This window comes from Mauremys reevesii, linkage group 1 (genome assembly GCF_016161935.1).
Source record: "Mauremys reevesii isolate NIE-2019 linkage group 1, ASM1616193v1, whole genome shotgun sequence".
Taxonomy (NCBI): Eukaryota; Metazoa; Chordata; order Testudines; family Geoemydidae; genus Mauremys; species Mauremys reevesii.
Window position 1 is genome coordinate 176,261,250 of NC_052623.1, and position 13,565 is coordinate 176,274,814.

The window sequence follows — 13,565 nt, forward strand, 5'->3', positions numbered from 1 at the left end:
TATTTAATTATGCAGAGAGCATTTTCAGGAGGAATTGGAGATAATTGATTTCCCATTGGCTGTCATTAAAATCCAAGATAAAATCAGAACCGCCACACTCCCTGGAACTTAATTATACTTGCTTTGAAACTTTTGCAAGCTATAAAAATCAAAAAGAGAAACTTTAAAGTAATTTCAATCTTTTTGTGGGTTCTTTTAATTCTGAAGTACAAATTACTCCAGCAGGCTGGATATTTTCCCAGCAATGGCAGGAAATGTAATTATAACATGCATCTGAGTAGGATAATTAATGTCCAGAAAAAGGACTTAATATTGTGGCTATCCTTTGGTCACAATTTAATGCTGTAATCAATCTGTTTTTGCTAGCAGGATGACTTTAATCTGTTTAAAGAAGCTGAGTCTGGAATTGGGAAATATGGGGTAAAACTGTGTCTCCTTTCTGAGAGACTTATGTACTGACCTTCATGTTCAGTCATGCCTCGGTAAGAATAGTATCTTTTTATAATTATTTCTGTTACAGTATTTCTAAGCAGCTACTGTAAGCTGTTCGATAGGCAGATTTATACTTCAGCTACAAAGGCTCTAAGTATGCCTGCAGCCATGTGGCCCTGAAATCCCAAAGAACATTCCTATTTTCAAGGAACATACCAGCATCCCCATCAGTTTTAAAAGAATGCTTGTTTAGTTTCTTTTTGTTTGTTTGTTTTGGTAAATTTCAACAGATTCTTTTCAACAGAAGTTTGCAGATACAGGCTTCACCAAGAAAATACCCATTATGGTAGTATCTGGATATCAACCAAAGTTTTGAACAGGGATCCTAGAAACCCATTTGCCATGGAAAATCTGGAGTTTGTGTTTTTACAGAGAATCTTGAGTTTTTATAAAGTAGAACTCCATTTATCCAAGCCTCCATTAACCAGCTCTCCATATTAATCAAATCACCAGCTGCCCAGGACTGACAGCGGCTCAGGCTCAGGCAGTCAGTCCTGAACATCTGGTAGTTTAGTTAATGTGAAGAGCCAGATAATGGAGGCTTGGATAAATGGGGATCTACTGTATATCAAGTCAATGTGTTCAGCTGATGGCTAAATATAGTATGGCTAGGGAAACTAAAGTTCAGCGTTTCATTTTAATCATGGAAAAATGCAGATTTTTATGGAGTTTTTTATTGGAAAATTTTGATTTTTTATCATGGAAAACTAGGATCCTGGTTATGAAGTATTTAGGTAATGTAGCTTTATTTGTCTCTCTTCCCTTCATTCAGGGACTGAACTTGTAATTAGTCATGTGATTATTCACAATAGGCTTCAGCTGAACAACTGCAGTGGAATTTAGTTGGCTGAGAGTATATAGTGTATATAGTCAAGGATGGTCCACCACCAGTCATATAATTCCACTCTGACAAGGCTTCCCATTGTGCACCAATATCCTCTGCTCCCCTAGCACAATTTCAAATCCCCTCTTTCAGATACATTTCTTTGAATCCCACCAGTAACAAAGAAAAAAATGGCATTTACTTTCCCTCTTAAAGTTATCATTAGGGCCCTACCAAATTCACTGTCCATTTTGGTCAATTTCACTGTCATAGGATTTTAAAAATAGTAAAATTCATGATTTCAGCTATTTAAATCTGAAATTTCACAGTGTTGTAATTGTAGGGGTCCTGACCCAAAAAGGAGTTGTGGGGGGTTGCAAGGTTATTGTAAGGGGGGCTGTGGTACTGCTACCCTTACTTCTGCACTGCTGCTGGCAGCAGCGTTGTCTTCAGAGCTGAGCGATGGCTGCTGGCCGGGAGCCCAGCTCTGAAGGCAGAGCCACTCGCAGCAGCAGCATAGAAGTAAGGATGCCATGGTATAGTATTGCCACCCTTATTTCTGTGCTGCTGCCTGCACAGCTGGCCCTCCGTCAATAGCTGCCACTCTCTGGCTGCCCAGCTCTGCACGCAGCAGCGCAGAAGGAAGGGTGGCATGGTAAGGTATTGCCAGCCTTATTTCTGCACTGATGCTGATGGGATGCTGACTTCAGAGCTGGGCACCTGGCCAACAGTCACTGCTCTCTGGCCACCAAGCTCTGAAGGCAGCACAGAAGGGTGGCAATACTGTGACACCCTTAACATAATCTTGTGACCCCCCCCCCACAACTCCCTTTTGGGCAGGAACGCCAATTTGAGAAATGCTAGTCTCCCCCATGAAATCTGTATAGTATAGTGTAAAAGCACACAGAAGATCAGATTTCATGGGGGAAGACCAGATTTCACGATCTGTGATGCGTTTTTCATGGCCATGGATTTCTTAGGGTCCTAGTTATTTTGACTGGTCAAAGACTGGTGCTGACAGGGCATCTGAGTCACTAGCTCTCCATTAGAGAAAGACTTTGCTGGAAAGACTAACTAACAATTGCTTTCAGCTCCAAGCTGGAGCTGGGTCTCAGGCATTTTTATCCCAAAGTAAGCATGCAGATTCCATGTTTAACTCCTGGCGATTTGCATAGACAAGTTTATTTCTCTGACTTCCTTTGTATGCAGGGGAAATTCAGAAACAGCTGGAACTCAGTAATATAGGTTTTCCCACCTGGAACAAAAGAATAAATATCTTAGACAATTGCTGCTCCATACAAGTAGCATGTTTTAGTTATTGGTTGTAGATGAGATTGTAGGTTGAGTGACTCATATAAACAACTACAACATGGCCCATCTTGAGTATTACAGTACATGCATATACACCTGAATTTTCACAAGAGGTCATTTTCCATTTAGACACTGACATAAATGGCCAGATTTTCAGAAGAGCTCAGCATGCAGTGTAGTGAACCTTTTTAAAAAAAAATAAGCCCTTATTTATTTTTTCATTTAATGATTTGGTTTTAGATATTTTTTTCATCTTTTTCGTTGGCTGTCAATTAAAGATGAGGCTGTGACGCTATATGTACAAACAAGCTGATCTTCAGTGGTGTTGAATATTCATACAGCTTTTAGGATAAATCTCAGCATTTATGCAACAGCCATTGCATTGTTTTTTATATTTAAACCACTGTTAATTATATTAAGCACACAAATATCTGTATACTTGGTATACAGAGGCAAAAGTGGCAAGGGAAAGTTGATCTGTGACTAATAATGATACAGATATACACTTTCAGAATGCTCTGGGACTCAGAGACCAGTCCTATACATTAGAGCATAAATATCCACAACTGCCTGATTTCCAGTGACCACCTCTGCCTCTCACTGACTTTTAACAGGATTTGTAAGTCAGGTCAGAAATGAAGTTCTGAAGTTCATTTTAATAATAGTTTACCTGAAATAAAACTAAGTTGTTTTCATTTTTTCCCAGCAATGCGTGCCAGCTGAGGTGTTCAAAACTTCTCCCCCTAGATTTTTCCTTTAGATTCATTATTTATAGTAGGTAAGCTTAGTTGCGTACTTACTAGAACACCTGAGTTCAGCTAATTAAAAATGTAAATGTTTCAGGCAATTTTCATGCAATTATCCCTAGGGAACTGCTAGTAGCAAGAGTTGTAAATAAACCATGAGTGGGAAAAAAAATCATTTTAAAAGACTGTATGATCTAATTAAACAAAGGAATACTTCCCTTACATAGGAATGACAAAGTCACCTCAACACTTTAGTTATATTCCCTGTTAATTTCACATTTAATTCCTTAACAGTTTGATTTACGTATAGCTTTTAAAAACTACCATGTTACAAAAACTCTAAATGACACATTTCATATTACTGCATTTAGTCGTGTGAGAGCTCTGAAAGGTTTTCTTTAGCCCAAGATGCTGGGTTTTCTGAAAATCTTTGTTTCAAAGCCAAGTTGGAAAGCCACTTCTCCCATGAGTTTCAATACCCACACACATGCACAACACTGACAGACACAGAGAAATACATTGGGATGATCTCCAGCATCCAAGAATCTAAGGAAATGTGACTGAGTGAATAATGGCTATTTTGTCTGTCTTTATGATAGTCTGAAGTAAGTCTTCCAAAAAAATAAAATAAAAAAGCAGCACCCCTGGCAACAATAAACTGTCAATCACACTATTTCTTCTTTTAATAAACAATAATGGAATAATGTCAATTCAAAATTATGCCTTATCTCTTGCAGGAGAAAGGAAGGGGATGAAATGTATGCATAGATTATTATAATCATTATGTTTCTGGCAAACAATATGATTAATATGAAGAAAAGATTAAATTCATATATAATGTAAATGGTTTTGTGCTAGAAAATACTAAATACACATTTGTATGAAAAGTGGTATTCAAGGACATGCCTCAACAGTTTCAGTTAGCTAATACTGCTATTGGAAAAATGCTGCAACTCCTGATGCTCTCTCGTAATTGGAAGAAATAAGAAGGTTCTGCTACGATGCTGAATCCAGGAGAAACTTTCTTTATCTCAATAGAAGTAACTTAAACTATGAACCAACTCTTCCCTGGTGTAACTGGGCAAAGCACAACTTCATTGGTTTCAGTGGAGATGTGCTGTACACTAACCCTAAGCACATGGCACTTCAATATCATCACATATTGCCACAGGATTCAACTATATAACGCTAAGAAAGGACAATCAAAAGTGCATATGTAAAGGAACCATAAATAAATGTGGGCTGCATGTACTATATATATATATATATCTCAGTGGTTTCCAAACTTGTTCCACCGCTTGTCCAGGGTGAGCCCCCTGGCGGGCCGGGCCGGTTTGTTTACCTGCCGCGTCTGCAGGTTCGGCCGATCGCAGCTCCCAGTGGCCGTGGTTCATTGCTCCAGGCCAATGGGAGCTGCTGAAAGCGGCGCGGGCCGAGGGACTTACTGGCCACCGCTTCCAGCAGCTCCCATTGGTCTGGAGCAGCGAACCGTGGCCACTGGGAGCCATGATCAACCAAACCTGCGGACGCGGCAGGTACACAAACCAGCCCGGCCCGCCAGGGGCTTTCCCTGCGCAAGTGGCGGAACAATTTTGGGAACCACTAATTCTACAGAGTCCAATTAGATTAATGTCTACTTGCAGGATCAGACTTGTTTATTCAGGTTATGTGGGAGGACCTTTAATCCTCCAAGACTTCCATAAGCTTATACAATGTGTTCCTTTATCTGATGCATGAGTAACACAAACATTTAGGGTTTTTTCCCTTTGGTATGAAATATATCCTCAATAGTGGACTTAAAATGTGAGCTCAAGTTCTCTAACAGCTAAGTTATATTTATTTTGGTTATTTCTCAAAAGTCATTTGCTTTCAAGAGCATAAGGTAGATGGGAGGCGCTTGCCATCCTCTGCAAGAAAGAATAAATAAGTCTATATAAGTCCCTGCATAATGTAGAACCTTCCTTATACATGGAGGGGAAGGAAGCACAGAAAATAACAGTAACATAGAATTATTAGTGAGGAAACAGACCTTAGAAAGGCATACCAGTAACCAGACAGTGCCAAACTTACTGAGTTAAAATTCATATTTCAGTACTATTCCCAGATTCCAACATCCAGAATATTATGCCAGTTTTCATTTGTTGTTTCTTATGTCAACAGATCACATAAATTCCCCACTTTTGGAGGGAGTACTGTCTCAGTGGAGTTGTCTATATATTGCATAGAAAATTAAAAATAACCATGAATATTACTTTCTTAAACTATTTTCAAGTCACAGATTAGTTGCTATAACACTAGGCCAATTTCTCATAAAATGTTAGTCTATTATGTGTTGTTAGACTAGAGCCTTATCAATCAGTTATCCCATTATCCCTCAGACTACTGTAATCTAATAATAATAGAAATAAATAATACTAATACTTAGAACTTATATCTTGAACTAAGGTTTTCAATCTTCTTATCTGGTACACCCACTGTGACACAATTTCCTTGTTAAAATTTCCTTTTTTTTTTTTTTTTTTTCATTTTGTTTCAGTATTAGTGATTGAAATCAAATGTGTGCCTCTGGCAATGTAAAATCAAAAGCTCTTCTGTTCACTGCTGCTGCTCAATAAAAATCCACTTTTTAAAGGCCAGAGCATGAGCCACTATCTGTATCTGTACAGGGGAGTTAGTAGACATATGGCATACCATTACTTCTCCATATTGACCATTCATATTACAAGTCATGGAAAAAGGAAGAGAGCAGCTACTATTCTCTCTCCTGTGCAGGTGGGCAGGGAGTGTGCAGGTGTTGACGGGAGGTCTTGGCTCCTTTACCCAGCATACCAGCCAGCTCAACTGAGGCAGCAATATCCTGCACCAGATACAAGGGGGGGAACCAAGGACCAGATTTGATCTGATCTTGTCCTGGAGCAGTGCAACTGTACAGGGCCACTTATTTAGAGTTTATGACAAAGCCACAATATACTCTAAAATATCTCCCAGTTATCAAAACTTTGCAGAGCAAACAACAGACCCAGCTCTCATTCAGGATGCATTTGTAGTGTATTTTTAATTTCTCATTAGTTACTAGTTTTGAAAAGATAATACAACAGCAAATGCTGAAGATTAAACACATCATAGTGCTTCATAACAAAACTGTCTGCAGTTCCCTTTTTTGCAACACAGTCCTTGCCACTTAAACTGAACTTCCGTAAATGAAAAATAGTTCTATTTAATTATGGTATCAGCCATGAAATACCACTTATCTATTGAGTTTTAGCTGCTAACTGATCATCTTGAGGGTGTGTTATATTGTTGGATGAAATAGAGCGAGGAAGTGAATCCACGCCATGTAATAATTGCACATAATCTCTACAGCACTCAAAGAAAAGGAAAAACCTTGGCCAGCTACATCAATGCAGAACCTATTTCTTGGATCACCTAATTGAGTCGGATGCCATGTGGGCACATGCTTATGTCATAATCAAATGCATTGAGCTGGGAAGCTAATTAGTGAAGTGGTTATATCTATTTCCTTTCTAATATATAACTTAGAAGGATGGAGGCCTCATTTTTTTTAATGCTAAATTTAAAGGAAAAGAGGCCTTACCAAGAGTGAAACTAACAGAAAGTAATACACAATTTATCCTTTTGGGCAAGTTTATCTTCTGAAAATCATGATAGCAGTACTATATTTCATGCTTTGTAAGGGAGATCCATTGCTTTGGTATGTAAGCTCCATTTTTTTGCTTTAGGTTACTTCTTTTTCCCCCTTCTTTTCTGTGTTCATGGGTTTTTTGTATCTCTCTGCATAGTAATTCAGGGAGAGCTTAACAAACAATTTAATCTTTTAACTTTCAATACATAAGAGCAACATTTATTTTAATAGAAATATTACTAGATTGTGCCCTTTACTTTTTATATGTAATTCCCAGAGGCCTTGGTCAGGTTCTGGGTGCTGCTGTGCTCGGTGGACTGCAAACAGACAGAATCCTAAAATCAAATCAGCAAGTGTGGACTCTTGTGCCCTTGTACAAGACCATTGACTTCAATAGGTCTCCATGAAGGCACAGGGAACAGATTTGGGCCATAGAGAGAGACATAGTGCCTGCCTTTACAATCCAAGAAATTAAAACAATAATAATTAGGTTTTGTCTGCGCTTTCACCATCAACCCTGATTTGTAACTTTTATCAACTTTTAATTTTGCTGTAAAAAGTCCTCAGCCTGTGAATGATTTTACATCAGTTTTAAACTAAGAACAGAAGAGCTCCTCCCATTCCACTGTATTGTGAAAATAGCAATATTAAAATATATATTGAAAATAAATTCTGCTTTTATTGCAGAAATATAGAGCCTCAACCTAAGTGCCAGGATTAAAGAGATATCCCTTACTCAGGACAGTAGATATGTTACTTTGGCGGGCGGGGGAGGAAAAAAAAGGCCAAAAATCACCAGATGTATCAGAAATCATCAAGAATACAAACATGCCACAAGACTGAACAAATAAAAAAAAGAATAACAGATTGAATAGACAACAGAAAAAAAATTGTGTATAGTAAATATTTCTCCCGATAATGAGTGCAGATCAGAAAAGCAATTCAGACATACATGTACACAAGGCTTTAAAACAGTTTAAATAGCTCTGCAGGTTTTGCCAAGGCTTCCCACCTTTCCCTGTAATAGGGTGTAATTCCACTCTGTAGAAAGAGGGGTTAAGGAGCACCTCTGGTCCAAGGCAGCCCTACCCTGCCACACCTGCAAAGCTTGCACAAAGCTGGAGGGAAGGCTTAAGAGGGGAAGCAGAGCAGCTCAGAAGGAGGCAGACAGTAGAATGCATAAGTGTTGAATGAAGGGTGCTGCAAACCATCCCCTGGCTTGAAGTAGTAATAACAACCCAAGTGCATGGTTTCTGCCTTCAGTACCCCCACTATACAAATTGTTCCTGCACCGCTGATGGAAGGGAGCAGACCTATGCTCTGAGCTTTTGGGAAGAAGTATCCCAGGAGCTGTTGCTGCCTGATGCTTGAAGAGTCTGATCAGACCAAACCTGTAAAGGAGGAACTGGTGACTTTTGAAGGTTAGAAACTTTATTTTTTGTGTGTTCAGATCTTTCTTTTACCCTGCAGGAAGAGAGGATTGTGATGCTCACAAACCAGGTCAGTCCAGGGCCACAGGCCAATTCACTTGTGTTAGTACAGATCTAAGCGATTGTTAATGTATAAGTGGTTTGGGTGTTCAAAATTCATAAAACTAATGGGATGTTTCTTTTATTGTTTTCACTTATCTATTCCTGCCATGGTGTAATAGCAAACATTTACATGATAAATACCCTTACAACTAAATTACCCATAAAAGAAGTCTTGTGAAATGATAATGAAGGGCTTAAGGATTTTTAACAGAAAATGCTAATTTCAATCAAGTGACCTTTATGTATGTGACCAGAGGTCAAAAGACTAAGTGCATTTCTCTCACACCATCATCAGAGGAAAGGCCCACTTGGTAGAGAGACTGTCAGCTTGTCTTCTGTGAGAAGAAGATATAATATGGATTCAAAGAAAAATCCTTTATCACTGGACTGTTTGGATTCGGACAGGGCATAACAACTGAACAGGAAGTCAGAAATTATTCAGGGTAGCCCTGGAAAAGACGTTTGGGAAACTGACAATCTATTACATCACTGCGTTACAAACTGTGATTTATCTGTTATTATATTTTACCTGCTTTAATTCTCGTTCTTTTTTCTTAGCTAATAAACCCAACCCTACTATAGAATTGGCTGCCAGCATTGTCTTTGGTGTAAGATCTGGAGTACCAATTGATCTGGGGTGACCGACTAGTCTCTTGGGACTGGGAGAAACTTGATGTGTTGTGACTTTTGGTTTAAGTAACCTGTTATAACAAAGTTCAGTTTGTCTGAGCGGCAAGATAGACTGGAGATACTAAGGGGCAGAGGCAGCTCTAGGCATTTTGCCGCCCCAAGCACGGCAGGCAGGCTGCCTTCAGCAGCTTGCCTGCGGAGGGTCTGCTGGTCCCGCGGCTTTGCCTGCGGGAGGTCCGCCGAAGCCGTGGGACCAGCGGACCCTCCGCAGGCAAGCCGCCGAAGGCAGCCTGCCTGCCGCCCTCGCGGCGACCGGCAGAGCGCCCTCAATGGCTTCAGTATTCATACAAAAAATATTGTTTTCATTTGTCAAAAATAGACAATTTTTTGAGGGGGTGTTGCTTTGTGTTTTTGCTTCTTCTGATGAAAAGTCTAGATTTTCCATGGAAAAAAGTCAATTTTTCATCCACCTCTCCCCAACATTGCAGTAACATTTGTCTATAATCAGGAAACTAGACAAAGCATTCTACAATGTTAACTGACAGTGCAGCTTCAGTCCGTATAAAGGGGTCACAGAAACACAGCAAGAAGTCCATATTTCTTCCTGAAAGATGAGCTCCCCCTGCCACAGAGTTTTAATACCTATATCTGAAAATTTAGGCATATATATGCCATCCTAATGGCTGCCAGGGTGATTTTATTTTTGAAACATAATCAACACTCAAAATAGACATAGAAGGAATTATTTTTTCTTTATAAAGTTTAACCATCTGTGATACTTTTCTCAAATAATATAATATATAACTTTATATTCATACCTTCCATTTCAGACATAACTGATACGGATAGCTTTGTAGTTAGAAGAACACACATTCATTTGATGAGATAGGTTGATTCTTGTGCCTACTGTCTGAAAAGGCTTCCTTTCTTTCCTGTGGCAAATTGGCAATTCAAGGAACATTTATTTGCAATGGGCTACAAAATTATGCTTGAAGAAAGTACATTATGCTAACTTTGAGCTTCCAAATACATATTTTATAACTAAAGCAATATGCAGAATATGAATGTGAAACACTTTAGCGGTGTTTTGATGGCTAAAGTCAACACTCATTGTTCTTTATAAACGGAAGTAATGCAGCCATTAATACAGATATGCTAATGGGGAATTTGGCAATTGCTTCACCATTTGAAGGTGTTTATGCATTGGATCCTTGTAAGTTGCACACCCATCCTGGCACTTATGTGACATGAGATCCAAGATGAGTAAAAGCATCTTAAAATTAAATATATTTCACCTATATGAGATGTTTTAAACATTAAACAACAACTTATCTGACTAAAACGCTGACATGATATTTGTTTAAAGGAAAAAAGGACCTTATCTGTGTGCACGAGATCGATCTATTTAGTTGCTGGCTATGACATGTTGCCACCAGGTGGAGATTGCTTAATGAGAAACTACCTATTTATCTACAGAGGTATAAGAAAAATAATTTAACAACATAAAATTGTTAACGGAAATAAAATAGTAAATGATTTAAATCACATTCTACTTTCTTCTATGTCTGACGTAAACTTAAACTGAGCACAGAAACTTGACAAAAAAAGAATCTGACCATCATAGACCATAACAGTTCAGATTGTACTGAAATCTATTTAAAATAATCCAGTTTGGGGAGCAATGCTGAAATATGCACATCCATTGAAAATCTCTGCACAGGGCCGGCTCTAGACCCCAGCGCGCCAAGTGCGCGCTTGGGGCGGCCTGCCGCCGGGAGGGCAGCAGGCAGCTCCGGTGGACCTCCCGCAGGCATGCCTGCAGAGGGTCCGGTCGTCCGGCGGCTCCGGTGGACCTGCCGCAGGCATGCCTGCGGATGCTCCACCGGAGCCGCGGGACCAGCGGACCCTCCACAGGCACGTCTGCAGGATGTCCACCGGAGCCGCGGGACTGGCGACCGCCAGAGCGCCCCCCACGTCGTGCCGCCCTGCTTGGGGCGGCGCAATTGCTAGAGCCGCCCCTGTCTCTGCAGACTGTTAGTACTCCCTTGTTTGAATCATGGGGAAGAAAAGACTTAGTGTATGACATCTTTTTTTCTCCTAAAATGTAGGGACCTACATTAGTACATTACCAACCAAGGTCAACAGGATTATTGCTTCTTACCTATGTAGAAAATAGGAATGATGCAAGTTCTTTTTTAACAAAAAGAAGAAGAAGAAGCAGCTGCAAGAAAAATAGGATTTGAAAAAGTATGTCTACCTATTTCTTCAGACCACAGGACTGCAGTATAAAATGGAAAGTATATGCGATTCTCCTTGGTCAGCTCTACTATCTGTGTCTTTAATAAGTAATGGAAACATAACAGGGACACAGTCAACTTAAAATAAATAAATCACGCTTTCTGAATGTGATATACTTATGTTGTGGGATTGTTCCACTCTCTTCCTCAGATTTACACGTGGAGGGGGATCCCCTTTATATGGGTCTCCCTCTCCAGTGTGAAGGGGAAGAGGGGTGGTCTGGTCCACTCCCCCATAGTTGGATTAAGCAGATTTCTAAGTATTTAATACTGCTTACAATATTTCTTGTGATGTCATAAAAGGCCAATTCTGGAGTCACGGGATATCAGCATTTTTTGCTTATTTTTTGTTGTTGTCTTTTGAGTGATGATAGTATGAATATGCGATTTTTGTGTCTTACTCTTATATGCTCCTCTTCTCTAAAATTAATCCTTCCTTTGTTCCGATCTTGCATTTTTTTTAAATAAAACTCCCTACTGAAATAAGTAGGGTATGTTATACACTGATCTGTTGCAGGACCCCATTACATTTCAACATGCTACTAAAATAAAACGCAGCATTATGACTGTATGTGGAGAATAAGCAGGACCAAATTAATTTAAAGGAATAAGAATCTTCTTTTCACACAAATACAACACTGTACGTGTGAGGTAATAAAGAGAAAGAAAAATTCAGCCAATGAAGATTATGCTAACAGAAGTGTTTTTAAAAGAATAGCTTATTGACATAGAGATCAATTATATGAATCCAAAGAAATGTTTAGACACATTTAGATAAACAATGTTTAGACTGCTCGAAGAATTCTGGACCTCTTAGTTCCATCTCATCTCACAGGTGGCAGGTAACTAGGGCTAGAGGGAGCTTAGATTTCCCAAATCTATTATCTGAACCACGTCGCTGCCCTGGCACCTGTCCAATTTGGTTGAGGTTAAGGCCAGCAGAAGTAGGGGGCAGGGGAGAAATCCTGGGGCCCTGCATCTGTTGATAACAGTCAGGAAGAAAGTTGGGGGCAGCGACCAGACATCATGAGGAGAGGGTCCTGCCTGTGTGCAGATGAGCTCAAATGATGCTATGGCAAGCACCTCAAACTCTACAGCCAGTGAGAGCCAATGGGCTGAGCAGGGAGCAAGGCCAGCCGTGTGGAACACGAGCCACTGCTGCAGGAGAGTGTGGGGCAGGCTCAGCTCCTACACTCCCCCAGAATATTTTCACCAGTCACCTACATCTAACTCCTGTTTCTTTTCCATTCCCTCCCTAGTGCCCTCCTTCCCATTTATGTATATCTTCTCCTATGTTACAACTGTAACTCCTCACCCTAATGTGTTATGTCTATGTAGTGTTACTTGGTTTTGTATTGTCAGGTCTTGCAGCTTTTATGAGTTATCAAATTGCATAATTCTCCTGTGATGCATGCAGTATTCAGAAACATATGGAAGTTCTAAGTCATTAATCTTTTTTTGTATTTTTTATTGTTTCTATAAAAAAATCAATAAAAAAGTCACAAGGCAAGTTATGTGTGATTTAAAGCTCCCACCTGTCTAACCTGTGTTTAGGACCATACACATACAGCTTTTTATAGTGTGTGATTTTTAAAAAGCCAACACTTACATCTACATATAGCAAAGGGGTATTCTCTTAGTAATATTGGCGTGATTATACTAAGGGATGATAGAATGTTAGTATGGGATAGATTGTGCTAAGCATATAAGCATGCCTACTGTGAACTAGATGTTTCCAGAAGCCTGAGAAGATTTAGTCCAAGCTAAATGCTCACAGCAGTAATGCTTGTAAAATTTTTGCAACGGGAAAAACAGGTGGGTGGAATCAGTATGCAAATGAGTGTTATGTAAATTAGAACTGCAGTGTATCTAATGCTTTAGAAACAGTCTTCAAGAACCTAGCTGTCTTACAAAAGTCAACTTACAGTCAACTGTATTTGCTGTCAATTTGTTTGTATTTCAGGTCATCTCTAAAATAAACATGGAGGCTAGTCCATTCAAACAGTTATTAGACACTGCAGTGGGTCAAACTTTTCAGATAAGCAAGACTGAAAAAAAATGTTTCCTACACTTGTAATTACAGACAGAATA

At 39.5% G+C, this 13,565-nt stretch overlaps 1 protein-coding gene and 1 long non-coding RNA gene across 2 annotated transcripts in view; both read right to left on the minus strand.

Annotated features, from left to right (window-relative positions):
• NCAM2 (neural cell adhesion molecule 2) overlaps nucleotides 1-13,565 on the minus strand; it is a 536,258-nt gene that overhangs the window by 487,747 nt on the left and 34,946 nt on the right. The window lies entirely within an intron of this gene.
• LOC120395699 lies at nucleotides 2,472-11,700 on the minus strand. The gene is made up of 3 exons (XR_005592744.1): nucleotides 11,339-11,700; nucleotides 9,996-10,109; nucleotides 2,472-2,570 (listed from the first exon to the last, which is right to left on the minus strand). It is a non-coding gene; the product is annotated as an uncharacterized LOC120395699 (long non-coding RNA).